Consider the following 17096-nt stretch of genomic DNA (forward strand, 5'->3'; position numbering starts at 1 on the left):
GTTCTTGGCAGGCCAAAACAGGGGTGGCTGCATTTATTTATTTATTTTTGGTGGGTAGGAGGGGTATAGGAGAGAGAAGGTTATGATTTAAATATCTATCCTGTTGCCAACCAAAAATGTCAGCGGAGTGTTAAGTTACTATTGACTTTGCAGGCCAGCATTTGGCCCCCCTCGCCCCTCTAACTCGGCTCTCCCTGCGGTGTCTCTCACTCAGCCATCAGGGCTGCTATAAAGGGAAAGCAAGCCTCACCGGCCAACACTGGAGATGTTTTATTCCTCCCTTCCCCAGCTGAACTGGCCTCCAATAGCAGGGGAGGATGGGGTGCCCTGCTCCCCCTAGCCCTCCCTCCCGCCGGACCTGCTGGCTGCCTGAATGCTCCTTTTGATTCCAAGTTAATAGCCTGCCCTTTGCAAAACCAGCTTGCTTCCCAGCAGGCCCCGCAACGGGTACTCCAGGCAGTGGATGGTGCCAAGAGGGGGTAAGGGGACCATAGATGTGCTCTGGCCTTCTTCTGACTTTAGCCTGGTTTTGGATAATTTTCCCTGCCATGCCCCCTTAGCACTTGGCCAACACCAGATGCTTTTGCTTTCAGACAATTTCATGACTTTCAAGGTGTTCATGGCTTTTAATCTCCTCCTCCCTCCCTTCACAGACGTTCGGGCTGAGGTATCTGCTCAGATGGGCTCTTCACGGCGTGAAACATGATGGAAAGTCCTCTACCACTGCCTGGTGTTGCCTTTCATGGAGCTCTCCAGCAGGGCTCTTTCCAACAGTTGCAGGGCACACAAAGGCCATGTAAGGTAGGGTGTGGGCTCAGATGTCACCCTTGACTGATCTTGAGCTACCGGCAGGGTACAGAGATGAAGTACCCAGCTGGGATCATGTTGTCAAGGGCTTAGCTGCAGGGAGGGGAAGGTGTTGTTGAAGGGGTCTCCTGGCACTAGCATGTGTAGGGGATTGGAAAAGGTGAGGCAAAGGCATGCTAAAAAAAAAGGGAACAAAGGAGAGCAGGAGAGCCATAAGAACCTACACAGAGGTAGCTCACTTCCCCACACCTATGGGAGGCCAGCTGAGATAAAGAGCCTGGGTCTTGTGCTGCAGTCAGGCTAGTTCTGGAAACCACACTTAATGCTGTGAATAGGCCCATTTGTCCTACAGGATTTGAAAGCAAAGCTCTGTGTACTGTGTGTTAGAAGTCAGGGCGGGCACACTGCGAAAAGGATGGGTACTCTGCAAAATCAGGGGCTATACATTAGCAAGGTTTGTGCCAAAGATAAAAATAGTTAATGAAAAGCAGCATGACCCTGCAATGACTTGTCTTGCTGAGCCTGTGGGCTCTGTTTGATTTTGCTTCTGATTAATAATATCAACCATTTTGCTGATGTCTCTTAAATGAAGTGACCTGCCTGGGTAAGCCATATAGCAGGACCTCATGAGTGTGGGATCAGCAGGTAGCATGGACAGAAGCAGGGAGGGTGTTCAGGACTCCGGGCGCTGCCTGGGAGCTGAGGTGGTGGTGGAGAGACACCCAGGAATCCGCAAATTAGAGTGTGCGGAGTAAATAAGTAGGCGCAATTTGTTCCGTGCCTCCTCTGATCAGTGTATATCAGGGAGTTCCAGTTGTTCCAGCCCAAAATCACCACTTTGTTGAGTCAAGACACTGTCAACAGCAGATTATCATCAAACTTTCATCACCCAGGGCTGAGCATGAGCGTGAGAAATTTCAGCCCAGGGGGAAAAAAAACCTCCAAATGGTTTCAGAAGGTTACAGAAGCCAATGAAAAGAACTGCTTAAAATAAAAGTGCCACCTCAACTATTAAAGCAGCCAATGTGTAAGTGCATCCTGGCAAGGATGAGAGAAATTGCATGGTCTGATGTGGTCAGTGCAGGATTCCAGAAAGGCATCTAACTAAGTACGCCATCAAATGGAGACTTATCCTTGTTCCAGCAGGATATTGAATCAGGGCACTGTGAATGAAAAAGCCTTTGGGCTACCTATTGATTTAAAGGACGCCTTTTTGTCAGCAGCACTTCTCCTTACAGTTTGCAGCCATGAGAGTGAAGCAGGCTGGATTGTGGGCTGTGTCTCCTGTGAGAAGGTAGTGGTGACTTTATGCCCCCCTTGTAGTATCATTGGTGCTTTCCTACCCCCTTCCTGGGTGGAGGGATGACACAGGGGTCTGATCAATACTACTATGAGACAAAGTGGTCCCGAGTATATAGTCCCATATAAGTCTGTACAGGCAGCCCAGCGAAGATCTCGCTATGCCTGTACTTCCCCAGCTCCAGCTTATCCTTTCGTGCTGCACATCCAGAACATATTGTACATCAGTGCGTATTGCAAAAGGCCAGTTCGTGGCAGGCCCTTCTGCTCCCTCTCTACGACTACTCAATCCCAGCTTCCTTCAGCCTTATTGCACAAGCAAGATATGGTGGTCAGGGTAGGAACTATGCTGGTTTTATGCACCAAGCTGGTGTGTCTACTCATTACTCTCTGGTATTTCTGACATCCCTGCTGCCTCTTTCTGTTTTGCTTTCCCATGAGTGGAAAACAGTTTCTCTTCCCTTCATCAAATCATCTCCTTCCAATTCCTCTAAATGTCTTGCACCTTTTGTCTCTCCTTTCATCACCATCCTCCTCTGTGGCATGGTTGGCTCCTTCTTTCATGCCTGATACTGCCTTGCCTGTTGGTATCTGCATAATCTGAATGGAAAGCTCCTTGGGGAAAGAGGCCAGTCTTGCTTGGTGTTTGTCTAGCATCAAATACACCTCTCATGCTGTATAAATAATTAACAGGCATCTGTCAAATGCAGCTGAGAGCACACCTGCTCTTGAAGCCTCTAGCTACTGCTGCTTCCATGACAGTGCTCTCAGCTTCCCATGGAGGAGTCAACCTGGGATGCGTGAGGAGGTGTGGTAGAGGGATAGCTGGCTGTGGTACAACCACCACATTGAGGAAACTACCCTGGAGGGGATGGGCTGTAAAGCTGAGTCATGGTTGCAGGGAGAAAGTTGAACTCCCCTTGCTGCCTCACTGTGTAACTGGTCCAAGATCTTTAGTGGTTGCTCTTTATTACTTTGCTGCATCAGACTAAGGGAAAATGCTAGCTTTGATGAGTTGCCAAGTCTTCACTGAATTATAATAACTACTAGAAACACCAGCAAGAGTGATTTTAGAAAGAACAGGAACAGATATATTTGCATATTATGTCCTCAGCAATTTTAGCTGGCACGGGTTGGGGCCTTTGGCCATAAAGGGCCACATCACAGTGGAAAGAGAGTGGTTCTGCTTACAGAGGGTGCCTGTGCCCTGTAAACCTGTGCTCTGGGGAGGCCACCAGATATAAGGGAGAGCCGGGAGCAGGCTGTGGGCCCCTGCTTTCATGGAGCTGTCATGGCCCCCCCATGGAGGGATGCTTGCTGGCTGAGACATGGGGGGAGCAACAGTGCGACTCCCCCAGTCTGCAGGGGCACGTGCCTCCCTCCCAGATCCTGCTCAGACACTGAACCACAGTGTTGCATGCTAAGGGCCAAGACCAGCCCTTTCCAGCTTCCAATGTCTGCCTCAAAGACAAGCCAAGGCAAGTCACGTATGACTTTGGGATGCTGCACGTGACAAGGCTAATGTCGGGAGGCTGGGTGTTCACCTCTGTGCAGAGTGAAAAAAAACCCCAAGCCCCAAGCCCCAAACATCTTTCCTGCCAAGAACCATGTTTTTCTTACACGATGCTGTGCAGGGGGATGGCTACTCTGAGAGCTAACCCAGAGTCAGCTGCAGGACCTAATAAGAAGCCGTTTGCTACCACAGCAGGAAATCTGTGTGCAGTCTGAGCCCGTGCCTAATGACAGCTGGATGGCAGGTTGGCACAGGAACATGACTGATCCAGTTGTGTGAGAGGCTGAGCATCCTCACAGGATCAATTTCTTCCTGCAGAGTGAGGTACTTGAGAAGTGCCAGGAATATCATGGACTGAATTTTTGGAAATGGATTGTCTCAGCGGAGACTACATTATATTGATGTAGCTGCAAGAAACGTCTCATTTAGCCTCATGCTATGAAAGCCAGGAGGGTTTTATATGAACCACAAGCAAGAGACACATCTCAGAAGGTAATCTGATGTAAGAACATCCCATAGTGCTTGTGCAGGACTGTGACAAAGCTTCACAGGGCTCTTGGGTCAGAATGGAGCTTGTATTAACTTCATTGTTATTCCTGAGCCCAGCACTGCATGAGTAATCCAGACCCTCAGTGCTTCCAATGCAAGCAAAGAAAGCTTCGCTGAGCTTCAGACTGCTCTCAGTACTGTCATCCCAACATGTTCCTTTTGCTAATGTGTGTGTGTTCAGCAGCCAAAAGCAAAATACATTTGAGAGGAGGGAGTGGAGAGAAATGTTATGAAATAAAAGATCAGAGGATCAAGAGCACTTTTGAGGCTCAAACATGCCACACACAAGCTCTGGGCCTGTGGTCAGCTGGAAAACATCAGTTTAAAATTCCACAATAGCGCTGGTATTTAATCCTTCTAATGCAAATTCCCCCCACCCCAGTCCTAGATCGGCACTACTACTGTGGTGGCACAACCCGAGCCTTTAAGCCCTTTTGAAGTATGCAAGAGTCCCTGTTTCTCAGCAGGAGGGCTGGGAAGCTATGTCAACAATGTCAAAAATGTTCCTGTGATTACTGTACCTTTCTGAGCAGAAACCAGGAGAGAAAGCAATTAATGCCTCCTAATCTGCCTCATAAATAAAACTTGTTCTTCATGGAAGCGTCATCTCTGTAGCCCCTAATTAGGATGGCTTGCTGTCACCTCCGAGCCTGCAATAGTGGGAGGAAAGACACCCATTATCTCCCTCTGCCCAACACAAGGGTTAGATGCACACTTCTGCAAGTGAAGCTACGTGTCTTAATGCAGTTTCAAGCAGTACTGTGTGCCCCTGTGGTATTCTCCATGGTTCAGTTCCCAAAGCAGCCAGATATCGCAGGACCTGGGTATTGGGGTCTTGGCCAATCCCTGTGCCGAGCAGCTCTAATCCAAGACGTACAAAGGGTGAGGCAAAAGGAAGGAGCCAGAAGGCACAGGTGTTGACATACGATGGTGATGAGAACTGTAGACCACTAGAAGTCAGACAGAGGGAGAGGCACAATGTGTATTGGCAGATTGCCCAGCCTTATCAACAGTTGAAGTGCATGCCAAGTATTTCCACCAGCCTGCCCTGTATAAGCAGGGTGACTTCCTATCAGCATCAGGAGCGAGACCTTGGAGAGCCGGCAGCACTGGTTACAGACCAGTTCTCAGAGAACATCCAAGTGTGTCTGCATTGCACAGTCACTCCAGGTCTTTGGCACACAAGTGCTTTGTCCTTGGGTATCCTGGGTGTCTTTCCTGTGGGCTGCAAGAGGAGTCCAGAGCAGAGGGAAAGCCTGTTCTTGGGTGAGGCATCTCCATGAGAGACCAGACTGAGCTGGAGCAGAGCTCAGACTTTGTCTCACAGCCCTGCATGAGAAGCATACGTGTAAAGACCACTCATGTGCATAGGGAGGGAAACACATGTGGGTGAACAGGCTGAGAGGAGAGAAAAGATGCACCATATGGGAGAGGCAAGGGAAACACAAAGATGGTTGTGTCTTCTGAAAGCATGGAGAGGCTGGGCATAGCTGGCTGGGTCATGGCAAGGGATAGATAAATACCTTAAGAGAAGACAAATCGGGAGGTGATGGGATGAACCTGGGATAGCAGAAAGGATGATGGTGGTGGCAGGTGTACAAGGGAAGGACAGCTGAGTGCGTCCCGGGAAAGCTGATCTTGCCTTTGCAAGGCCCATGCATATGGAGGGATTTCAGGGTAGAAAGGGCCAAAGGAAGGGACGGGAGGCTGGAGAGAAGTCAGTCATGGTTACCATGGTGCCGGTGGAGGTGGTGGTGACAACCTCCTGTGGGAGGTCGGAGCATCTGTGAGACAGTCCTCACAGCTCCAAGCGACAGACTGTGGGAGACAGAGAAGCTTATCTGCACCTTTTTGCTCAACAATAACAACAAAACAAGCCACTGAGGCGTAACCCAGGTCCCAGCCCCATGTCTGAGACTTGAGCCCAGATATTGCTCCCCAGCTCCAGCACCTACACACGTGTGTGGAAGACAGCCCAGACGGGAGAGGAGCACTTGAGGCATTGCTTTCTCAGCACCAAAATGGTATCACCAAGTCATTCCCACAGAGGTACACAACCCTCACTGAGCTCAATGCACCTTGCAGGGAAAGCACAGCTTTGACAGGAGCTCCTGTCTGCAGGTATCTGGTCCCTCCTCATCCTTCTGTCAAAACCGTGCTGAGGAGCTGTGGGACCCACCTGTGGCCAAGCACACCCGCTGCCAGGGCAGAGTGCCTGTGCAGCGCATTAGATGAGCCAGCAGGAAGCATTGTACCTGTTTAACTTCAGTAACATAAAATCCTACCCCTAAGTGATGGAGGGAAAAACCGTTTCAGATCCCACTCCACCCTGTGAGGTGCCGAGTCGTTGATGGGCTCATTCTCCCTGGGTGGAGTGGGGAGTGATATAGGAATCTGTGATTCAGGAATTTGTGATATAGCATTTTCCCCCCCTGTTGACTGTGCAAGACCGCGATGAAGCCAGGCTTGGCACTACCGTCCCCATCAGCAATTCTGCTAAGAGGAATTTGAGTTTTTACAGTCACTGATAAGATTAAACTCTTTGTTGCAGCTGGCCGAGGCAGACTCAGCTGCAGGCTGTGTAAAACCACTGCTGCGAGGGCAGAGTGAAGGTAGTTTGGTTGCTCTCCTTGGGAATTCCCACACTTGCAAATGTTTGGATTTCATCTTAGCTGCAGTCTTAACTCCACGCTTGCTGGTGTGCAAAAGGCCTAGACCTGTGGATAAAAAGGATAGGAGTCCCTCGGGGTGGGTTTCTCCCCACTTTCTTGCTGAGGTCTGCTGAGAGCCCAAGTACCCCTGCGCATCTCCTACATGACAGGTGCTGAGGGACAAGGTCGGGCGCAGCTCCTCTTTCTCCTCTGGGGATGGTCCACCTCAAACAGGCCTCAGCAAGGGCAAGAGTGGGAAGATGATCAGTACCCCATGATCTGCAGTTCTCCTCCTTATGCAGCCCAGGGAAGCTCTCAAGGCTCTCCACTCAAGAAGTCTTCTGGGGCTAAATGGCAGTCCCCTGGTCTTCCCTCCATTACATGCCTGCAACATTCATTAATGCCCCCACCTCCAGAACTGTAGAAAACATTATTCCTCTGCAAATCCAAACAAGACCTTCAGCTCCTACCATGAAACCTTAGCCCATGTTAAGTCAACAGCCAGCAGGAGCCCGAAGACTTGTTGGTGCTCCTTCCTTTTCCTTGCCAGCCCTCCAAGGCACCCTACAGAGGGAGAATGGCTGCCTTTTCTCAACTCTGTCTCGTCTTCCCACTTGGAGGGCCATGCTTCCACCCCAGGGCCTCGCACCAAGGAGCCCCAGGGCCCCGGCAAAGGCAGCGCTGGTGAAGGAAGGTCAGGAGGATTGCTGGCAGCTCTTCTCTGCTGTTTGTCTCCTCTGCTGGTACGTAGAGGTGTTGCTGGGTCCAAATTATGCGGCTGTTCCCCATAATCCACCCTAATAATATAAACTTCAAAAAAATTACTGTTTATCAAATGAACTATGGCTCTGGGCACCAGCTCTCAGGTGTGCCCAATAAACTCTATTTTCCTCTATCCTAAACCCTAATTTTTCTTCTCCCTCTGATTTGCTATGAAGTCTAAATGCTAATGCAATGATTGGCTTCTTGCAGATGCACCCTGAGAGGCAGAGGGCCAGTTCACTTCACCTTTCATGGGAAATACCTTCCTTGACCTCACAGCCCACCCATGGAGCAGATAGATAGTCTTTTGCTTGAAAATTTAGGAGGTGGTAACAAGCATTGTGACTTGAAGGCACGACTTGAAGTGGGACTGAGGGAAACGAGAAGTGCTGTGTCAAGCTAGTACAGCTCTCTGAAAGCTCCACTATTTCCTTGCACAAGGGCACTGGGTATGCAGGAACCAAATTGGGCTAGCTGAGGTCCCCTGTGCCCTTTCTGCTTGTGCCAGGGAGGTAAGGTATACAGGGACAGGTGGACAGCACTGCTTCCATTTTAAGAGAATTATTCACAATGAGCCCAGCCGACGGCTTCTTTCTCTCTGAGATGCCATCCTGGTCCTGCGAGTCGTGCATAGGGCATGTCCGCTTCCACCGCGGCACCTTGTGAAATAAGGCAGTGCTCTTAATTGGGTTTACGGACACCAAGATCGAGGAAGTAGTCTTTGCTATTGCAGATCAAGTCCCAAGTGACTTGCCCCAGGTATCATGGGGAGGCAGTAGGGTAACAGGGTGATAACAGAGGCTTGCCTGTGCTTTCCTGTGCAGGGGCTGTAATTCCTGGTCCTCCCTCCCTGCAGCCATGGTGATACCTTCAAGGGTCTGTGCGGTGAATGGAGAACCGGGGTGCTTCGTCCTGCTGGGATAGCCACAAGGCAGTCTTCGCAGAGAGCACTTTGAAGAGGCAGCAGCAGCAGGTGCAACAAATGAAAGGAATAAATGAAATTAAATATTGGCAGAGCAAGATGTAAGAACAGGTGCTGCCCTATGTCAAATAAACAGAGTAGGTGTTGGAAGACCTTGCTCCCAGCCTCCTGAGGTCTAGTCCCACTTATGTAGGTGACAACAGGGACACAATCCCACGGCATTTGAATGTCACAAAATTTTAAATGAATGTTTTGGAAACAATGTGCAAAGCAGTGCCATGGCTGTCACCTGCACTTTGCCACGCAGGTCCATTAGTCCAGGCCACAAAGCACTCACCATCCCGCTATAGGAGTGCTCTCAGCACCAGCTGGGGATTTAGCCATTACAGAGCGCTTCCTATCACTCCAAGTGCTGGCGCTGAAGTCAAGAGCTGCAGCTCCTGGAGATGGGCTCACACTACAATCTGCGGGGCTTCAGCAATGTCTTATTTCAGCAGGGCTGCCACCAGCAGAGGTCCTGAAATACCAGTTTTAATTAAAAGCTGTATTTTCTATTATGTTGCACAGCTCATACATGCTGACTACTGCTCTTTCACCTCACCAGGGCTAAGTCCATGCTCTTCAAAATATGTCATGTGTCAGTCAGACAGAGCCTGTGGGGCCTATGGCACTCACAAGCCAGAGCTGAGTTCAAACAGACTAATGTGTAGGAAACAAATGGAAAAGGACAGAGGGACAGTGGGGGCAGTGGGGGGAGGTTCTGTATGGAAACAAAGAGAAAGAGGAGATCTTGGAGGCAAGTGAGTGAAAGGAAAGCAAAAGAAGGAGGTAGGCAAATATCTGTGGTAAAGAAATAGCAGATGCCTTTCCTGGGATCAGTATATTTTAGGCACTGAGTATGTCCAGAGTTCTCCTCCTGTCTCTTGTGATCATGGGGAAATGCCCAAGGGGAAGAAAGAAGGAACTGTTATGTTTGTTGTGGATGGAAAAAACTGTTGTATAAAAAGTTTATAGACTTACCTGAAATCTCTCAAGAACTACTGAGTGGAGCTGACCTTACAGTCTAGACCTTCTCTTGCTTGATACAGCAACTCATACCAGCATTTCTGACTAGAAGAAGTTCCCATTTTTTCTAAATGTTTTGCAATCATTGCTCTCTGTCTGCAGCCCTCTCTTTCCAATGCAAGGCTGGCCCTCCTTCACAGCCTGTGCATGACCACCATGTTTCCTCCAGGGGCCCCCTCCGGTATGTTGGCATGATGGTCACTCAGGTTGCCGCAGGCAGGCACATTGTAGCAGCCAGCAAAGCTCTCTGGAGCATGGCCCAAGTCTAGCTGGAGCTGAAGGCTCGAGACTGGGATGTGATGGTCCCTTTCTCACTCTGCCAAATCCAGTATCCTGGCCACACAGGTCTGGTCTCCCACTGCCTTACTGGAAGGACATGGAAGGCTGGTAAAAGAGTGCCTCCAAGGGGCCCTCACAGCCATGGTGGCTTGCAAGCAGCATGTTCCCTCTGGCCCTCCTGATGCTCACCACCCCAGGGACTGCCAGCCTCCCCAGCTAGCTCAGCTGGTGGTTCCCCTTCCTGAGGTCGGCAACCATGGGCTGGAAGAGGTTGGAGCCATTCACATAACGCACAGGTGCCCTGCAAGAGGGGTAGCTGTGACCCCGGGAAGGAGGTGTAATGCAGGGAAGAAGGCCACAAGCTCAGGTTAGCATCTCACCCTCCGGCTGATCAGGGCAGAAGGTAGGGCTGTGCCGCCTTATCTCCCATCACCTGTAGATGGCTCTTTCATACTCCGGTAAGGCTGGAGCAAAGCTGTCTCTCCTAAAAAGCTGCCAGTGATATGGCCACAGTGGCCTCCAAGAAGAAGGAAAGGAGAGGAAAATGACCCCCCTGTAACCTCCAAAACTATATTTGGCTCACATGGAAGCAGAAAGGAAAGCTTAAATCCTGTGCCTGCCCTTTCCTCTGACTTCCCACACCTAAAACGAGTAGTTGCTTGGCTTTCTCCTGATGATGTCACGGAAGCAGAGCTGTTGGGAATGACCTCACGCTCTTGCCCTCCTGCCTGACAGGGGTATGGGGCTGCCAGGACACATGACTGCGGGGCTTCGGTAACACAAGATGGGAGCTATTCGCCCCGGCTATATTAAGAACACTTCACAGGCTCCGGCCTCTTGGTTTAGTTCGCTCACTGGGATCTGGTGTCAGTGGTTTTGAAAACACTCCTCTCTCCAACAGCAGTGGAAATTTGTAGGCTCCCCGTGAGACCGACCCAGCACTCACAGGAGTGCCCGGAGTGCCAGAATAGGCTAAACATAGCACTGCTAATTTTGGAGAAGTTAGGTGATCGGATAAGGAGAGAGGGGGGCAGGAGGAGAGGAAGAGAGTCAGCAAAGCTAGTGATGTTAGGAAGGGAATAAGTGGGAAGGGATGGTTAAAGTGTCTCACTAGTGGGCTCCAAAAAGGAGCAGAGATATTCAATGTTGGTAGCTGGCTGCACAAACCCCCTTCTCCTGCAGTGTTCCCAGCATAGCTTCATAAGCCAGCTCCCAATGCGTGCAGAGTACGTCCGCCTCACGTATCGAATAACCTGGCAGGATCCTGTGGTTTAGGTAACTGACACAGTCAATGCAGCAGACTAAATTATCTTTGCTACTGAGAGCAAAGATGCACGCTCACTTTGCAAGTGACTGGGAGAAGTTTTAGGATATTTACACTCAATACCTACTTGCAACTGTGCTTCCACTGGAGTTCATACAACATCCCATGGCTCTGCTGGTGCAGTGTTCCTCAGCTGAGGATGGACAAAGTAATCTGTTTTAGCTTAACCTACTGCTAGAACTGGTTTGCACTAAAAACTTTGCACTGAAACAGGTGAGGGAGAGCTTACATGGAGTAATCATCAACAAGCAGGCAGTGACTGGCAGCTGGACTGGGTAATATCTTTACCGGCTTTGTTTAGGACCACAAAAGGGTGTTTGCCTCTGTCCTGAGCAGATCAGTCACTGAAATAGCCTAAATCAGCTCTGGAGGCTCAGACATACGGTCTGTCATTGGAGACTGCTGTGTGTCAGCTGGGCCAAAGGAATGGATTCTGTGCGTGAGCACCTCACAAATATAAGGTGAAGGGTGCAGGTTTCACCTCTGCCGCCCAACACATTTAACTCCTCAGTTCCTGTGGGTGAGGAGCCTGGGCATGGTGAGGTACTGTGGTTCAGTTGACATCTTGGAGTTCATGAAGCCATTGCAATCGGTTGCACTTCTGAGCCTCACAATTAAAGCAAAAGAGCAAGTGAGGAAAAAGGAAATCACCTTTATCAGGTGGACACTGCTCTCTTTTTAATCCCAAGCAAACTGATTCGGTGGCTGGGGAGTCAATATTGCTGCTGATAGAAATAGATATGAGGCCATCTAAGGCATGGAGGCTCTTTCCATCCAGATCATCTACAAATTCACAGCTTTGCGTGTAGTTCCCTGAGCTTGCTCCTGGGACAAGAGGAATTTTCCAGCAGTATCTGCTGGGAGAGAAGTTTGTAAGCTGCCTGGCTTGAAACAGGCTCAAGTGCCAACTGAGTTCATGCTCTGGGCACATCAGGGAGAAGCTTTCTTCAAACAAAAGGAGGAAGGCAGGGGAGAGGGAAACCCTCCCGAAGAGCTTCCACTCTGCAAAGAGTTCCCGAATGGCCTCCCACTTTCACAGGATTTGAGAATTCGGCATGAGGACAAGTAAGCCCTGACGGAGCTCTACTATAGGGTCAGGCGCATGCTTTAGAGACAAAAATAAGTATTGGCTTCATTTCCACGTTCCCTTATCACTAAACTCCTGGCTTCAGCCTGGCATTGGCCACTGAACAACTCCCTGTGCCAAGACTCTGGAGTTAAGTAAGAAATTATGTTTAAGACCTGGGCAATGAGGTTACTGTGTCTCACTAAGCCACCACAGATGGGATAAAACCTTGCGAGCCCCTCTGAAATGCTCCCTAAGCATCACTTTACCCAAATCTTCTTATTGTCCACCACCAGCTACAACTATCTCCCTCTCTTATTACGTGCAGAAGTGCGATGCCATGTACTGGTGACTAGGGCATGGTGGCTGCTAGCACAAAGCACACCATTTCTATTGCATTAATCTGCAATTATTATGCAACTGGGAGCCTGTATTTGTGTAACTGGGGATCATGTCACTTTGCAGTTAACTGATGAATGAGCGTTAAAGAAGTAACAAGAAGAGCAATCTGCCCTTGTACCAAATCCCCATGATAACCACATCATCATATGGTGTCGTTAGATACTATACCCAAGCTGTATTATTCCTAGGTTCCTGCTGAGAAGAACCCTTCTTTCTCGTGAAATGGAGCAGGAAAGACCACTACATGAAACCATGCGTTCAGATCCCCTGGAAATCATGAGCTGCACATCTAAGTCCCTTTTCTGTGCTTTTTCTAAATCTGCTTTTTGATAATTGGATACAGTTTAAAAGTAATTTTGGGATGTTCAGTAGCAAAGAGCTGTCTTTCATGTGGCCAAGAAGGCAAAGCTCCAGTGATTTGGCCCTGCAATCAGCTGACACTTCCCATGTAGTGATTGTCTTACATTTTGTAAAGGTTTCTATCTGAACATCCAGAACAGAATGCTACTTTGACTCCTGTTCCTCAAACTGTGACTCACTTACAGATCCTTATCACCCCCTCTCACTCATCAGGGCTACAGAAGTAAAGGTTAGAAGCATGAGAGCTTTAAAAGCTCAGCCCCCAGTTTAGAGTGAGATGATGCATTTATCTCTGATGTAGAACTGGATGTTCCCCGGATGACTCCTCTACATAGAGCTCCAGTAACAGAAGTCTCAGCTCTAGCCAGACTTTTCATGTGTGTCCTGCCAATGCTTTTCCCTGCTCTCCCAGTGCTGGAGAAAGGCCTGGACCTGGGGTTAGGAAGGTCACCAAGCCTTTTTGCAGTAGCCTTAGTTAGGTCATTTATTCAAGTAAAATTAATTATAAAATCAGTTTTTTTTCTAGCTCCAAGGCAGGCACAGTGCAAGCTTAGTCCTTCAGAGAGACAGTTGAACTCCAAAAGTGAGTTAGGCTAAATCTTTTTATTCATATAGTTGTTTCTCTCAAAGAACCTCCTATCCAAAGGGAGGCTATCATCTCTTATTTTCAGGTGCACAGATTTTGCAACCTGGGATTGAAAGGAGACTCTCAGAGACTAGGACACCTGCTTCTAATAGCATGTTCCTGTAAGTCTCTTAAGTTAGACCCCTGTACTTCCTATGGTTTGTTTTTAAATATGCCCCACGGTAAAGCTTTCCATTCCTCTGCTACATAAATGCCCACGACCATTTTATGCTGAGTCTTCCCCTGTGGCTGGCAGCAGTGGTGAAGTTCAGGTGAAGAACAGAACCAAACAGATGAGTTTACCTCAACAATTCTGGCTGGCAGAAGTTAGCTGCGGGAAGAGCAGGCACGTTTTTTGGCACTGAAGCACAGCTGCACCTCTGTACTCAGGTGTCTGTGCTCAGGGGTGTGCAAATGTTCACATATCTGCAAACCTTCCATTTTTTTTGTGTGTATGAATGAGTTTTTGGCACATGGGGAGGCCCATGCCTAGGAGTTTGTACATGTGGCAGCAGAACCTCGCGTGTGCTCGTCTCAGCTAATGACAAGGAATCAACTTTGATTAAAGGTCTTCTTAACATTTGAAAGCACATTTTCCTGAACATATTAAACTGTGGTCAAACATCATCCACATGCTTTGCAATGGCCTCATTAGAAACACAACAGAAATGATGTAAGTTTTGAGCCAGAGCGAGGGTGTGTCAGGCCTTTGGATCTGGGTGTGTAAACAAGGGCACAACAGATTTTGGGAGTATAAACTCTGCAGACCTATAAGACTAAACTCCTGTGACATATTTATGTTTCCTCATACACAAATCACATTGACTCTCACACTCCCCTATCACGCGGAGTCACTGGACTTCAAACGGAGCGGAGGAGGCAGCTGGATTCACTAAACAACATCTTGGGCACTATGAACGTGTGCCAGATAATAAGGGGAGAATCGCAATTAAAATGTCAAACTGTATCACATTTCCATAACAAAGAGAGGATTTCCCTCTCTGTGCCTTTCCTTTCTGTTTAACTTGTTTAGGGAGCTGAGGCTGCTCTTTCCATGCCATGGTTTTCAACCCCTGCAAGACGTACAAGGTATATTGTTCTTGCAATATTTGTTTCCTTCATGAGATAATTTGTTGAACGCTTGAGTAAAACTGTGTAACAGAAGGAGCCAAAGTTGTCTCGGAGGAAACTATTTAAAACCTCCTGCTCAGCGCAATGCCTGCTTACAGAGCTTTGCTCTTTACTCTCCGCTAATAATACCTCCATTTTTTTCTCCTCTGGATCTTGGAGGGCTTTCTGAATGTGCTACACTCTTACAAGGTATATAAAGCTGATTTGTGTATGAAGCAATAAGGGAAAATTTAACGCGAAATCCAGTGTTGCATAGGCTTACTCTCAAGATTATTGCAAATGTTTTCTTCGACCCTTAAACCCAGACTCCAGGCAAAAGCTTGAGGCTGTGCTAAGGTTGTCCAAAACTCAGATAAAAATGGAAACTATGGGGAGCTTCAGGTGTTTGGCAACTGTAAGAACCATTTTAGACCTAAAAATGAGTATATCTATCAAGCATCCCTCTCCTGCCCACCTGGAAATCATGTGGTGACTTGCCAAAGAGGGAAGAACTAGACCCTAAAAAAGGAAAGAAAAATTTCAACATAGACCAAATATCATCTGCTTGGGGAAAAAATGCTTCCCAGGCAGATTTTACTGCAAATACTTAATTGAGTGACCATTTGTACAATGTCTCAAGGCTATTAGTGCTATGAGCATTATCAACTGTTGTTTAGTGATTGCTGTTACATTTGACATGCAACTGGGAACCAAGATGGAGGTTGCTTCCCATAGCAGCTGGCTCTTGTCCCCTTGAAGAATATCTCAAGCTCTGAGCCAGCCCTTCCTGACCTCCATAAACACATCCCTTGCTTTTATATACTGCAATAAAGGAGGCCTCACTCTGTTTTGCCTGGCTGTGGCTGCCCTGGCCTTGCACAGGCACATCCAGCAGCTGGGTGTAAGTTTGAACTCTGGGATTCCTGCGGCAGCACCATCTGTGAAGGAAAGGGTGTGGAAACAGATGCTACCGGATAATGTCTGAAGCCACCAAAGCTGCCCCCCACTTAGGAAGCCCCAGGCAGATAGCAGCCTGTGCTCCCAGGCATCCTGAAGGCCACGGACCTACTGAGCAGAGTCATCACAGAGGATTTGGTGCAGTGTTTCTTCCTCATGGAGCAAAACTGGAAGGAGGCTCCAGACCTTTTTGTGGCAGATGACTGTGGAAGCCCTCCATGGTGACATTGCACTAGCACCCACTCACTCCTCCTTCTGTGGCCCCTCTGAAATCCTTCCCCCACCTGTCACCAAGGAAACAAAACACCGTGGAAGGAGAATGGCCTGTTGAAGAAGAGGAGCAAGATCTCTTCATGTCACTTGCATAGGTATCCTGTTGCAGAGAGACCTTTGTGGCACCTTGTGAGCTCAGCTATTCAGCCAAAAAGGAGAGAAGTGGTTAAAATGGATGTGAGCATCTCTGTTCTGCTTTCATCCCAGTGCTGCAATGGGTTTACTTGAAAGAGCAATAGGCTCTGCATAAAATAAACTTTAACAGGCAACTCCACTCCATTCCTACAATCACTGTCACTGGTTTCCTCTCCATCTTCCCTGCACACACCACCTCTCCATCCTGCCCCATCTGCTCTGGTTTTCTGCTTCCCTCTAAAGAAATTCAGGATCATCCACCACATTTTTATGGGGTTTCTCCTCGGAGTTTAGTCGTCAGTTTACAGATACCTTTTTTGCAAGGGCCATTTCTTTATGCAAGGTGTGAACTCACCATGTCTCCTGAAGGGTCCCACAACTACCTGTAAATAGTTTGTGACTGTAACATGACAGCTTGCATTTCCACTCACTGCCTTCTCCAGCCCTTTAGCGTCAGATTTGTCCATGCTGAGGTAACAGAGCCCCTTCCTCTGGTCGGTGCGTGTTCCTATGCTCACGTTCAACCAGGCACCAATGACCGTACAGCTGTAGCAGCCCAGGATTCAGCTGGCGTGACAGGACATGCCTTTTCAGCAGACCCAGAAGCCCATGCCAAGCTTTACCTTTCCTCCCCTGCCCAGCTGTGAGGTCCCTAGCCTTTCCAGCTGAAACCACACCTTCCTCCTTTCAAAGCCTGGTCACACTGATATCTCCTGCCTGGCTTTTGCCGGTAGCTGCATCACCCTGCAGCACTCTCAGCCAGGACTTCTGTTATATTGTGTCCTGCAGCATCTCATGAGTCATGTCCATCCTCCCGCGTAATTGCAGGTACAAAAACACTGGGTTGTGAATTGGCTGGTTTGGGCCCGTGAGCAATATAGGGATATGCATCACCCCCTTCCCACGGGAAGTCCCTATAACATTTAACAGAAAAACATAACCCTGCCCATGCCTGGCAATTCCCTGGGCAGGTGGCGTCTCCTGGGACTGCTGCTCC

General features: G+C 48.7%; 1 long non-coding RNA gene across 1 annotated transcript; it reads left to right on the forward strand.

Annotated features, from left to right (window-relative positions):
- The first annotated feature begins 273 nt into the window (after positions 1-273).
- Positions 274-8797, forward strand: LOC137670298 (uncharacterized). The gene is made up of 3 exons (XR_011049240.1): positions 274-479; positions 654-801; positions 8406-8797. It is a non-coding gene; the product is annotated as an uncharacterized lncRNA (long non-coding RNA).
- Positions 8798-17096: the final 8299 nt, after the last annotated feature.

Source organism: Nyctibius grandis, chromosome 1, assembly GCF_013368605.1.
Source record: "Nyctibius grandis isolate bNycGra1 chromosome 1, bNycGra1.pri, whole genome shotgun sequence".
Lineage (NCBI taxonomy): Eukaryota > Metazoa > Chordata > Aves > Nyctibiiformes > Nyctibiidae > Nyctibius > Nyctibius grandis.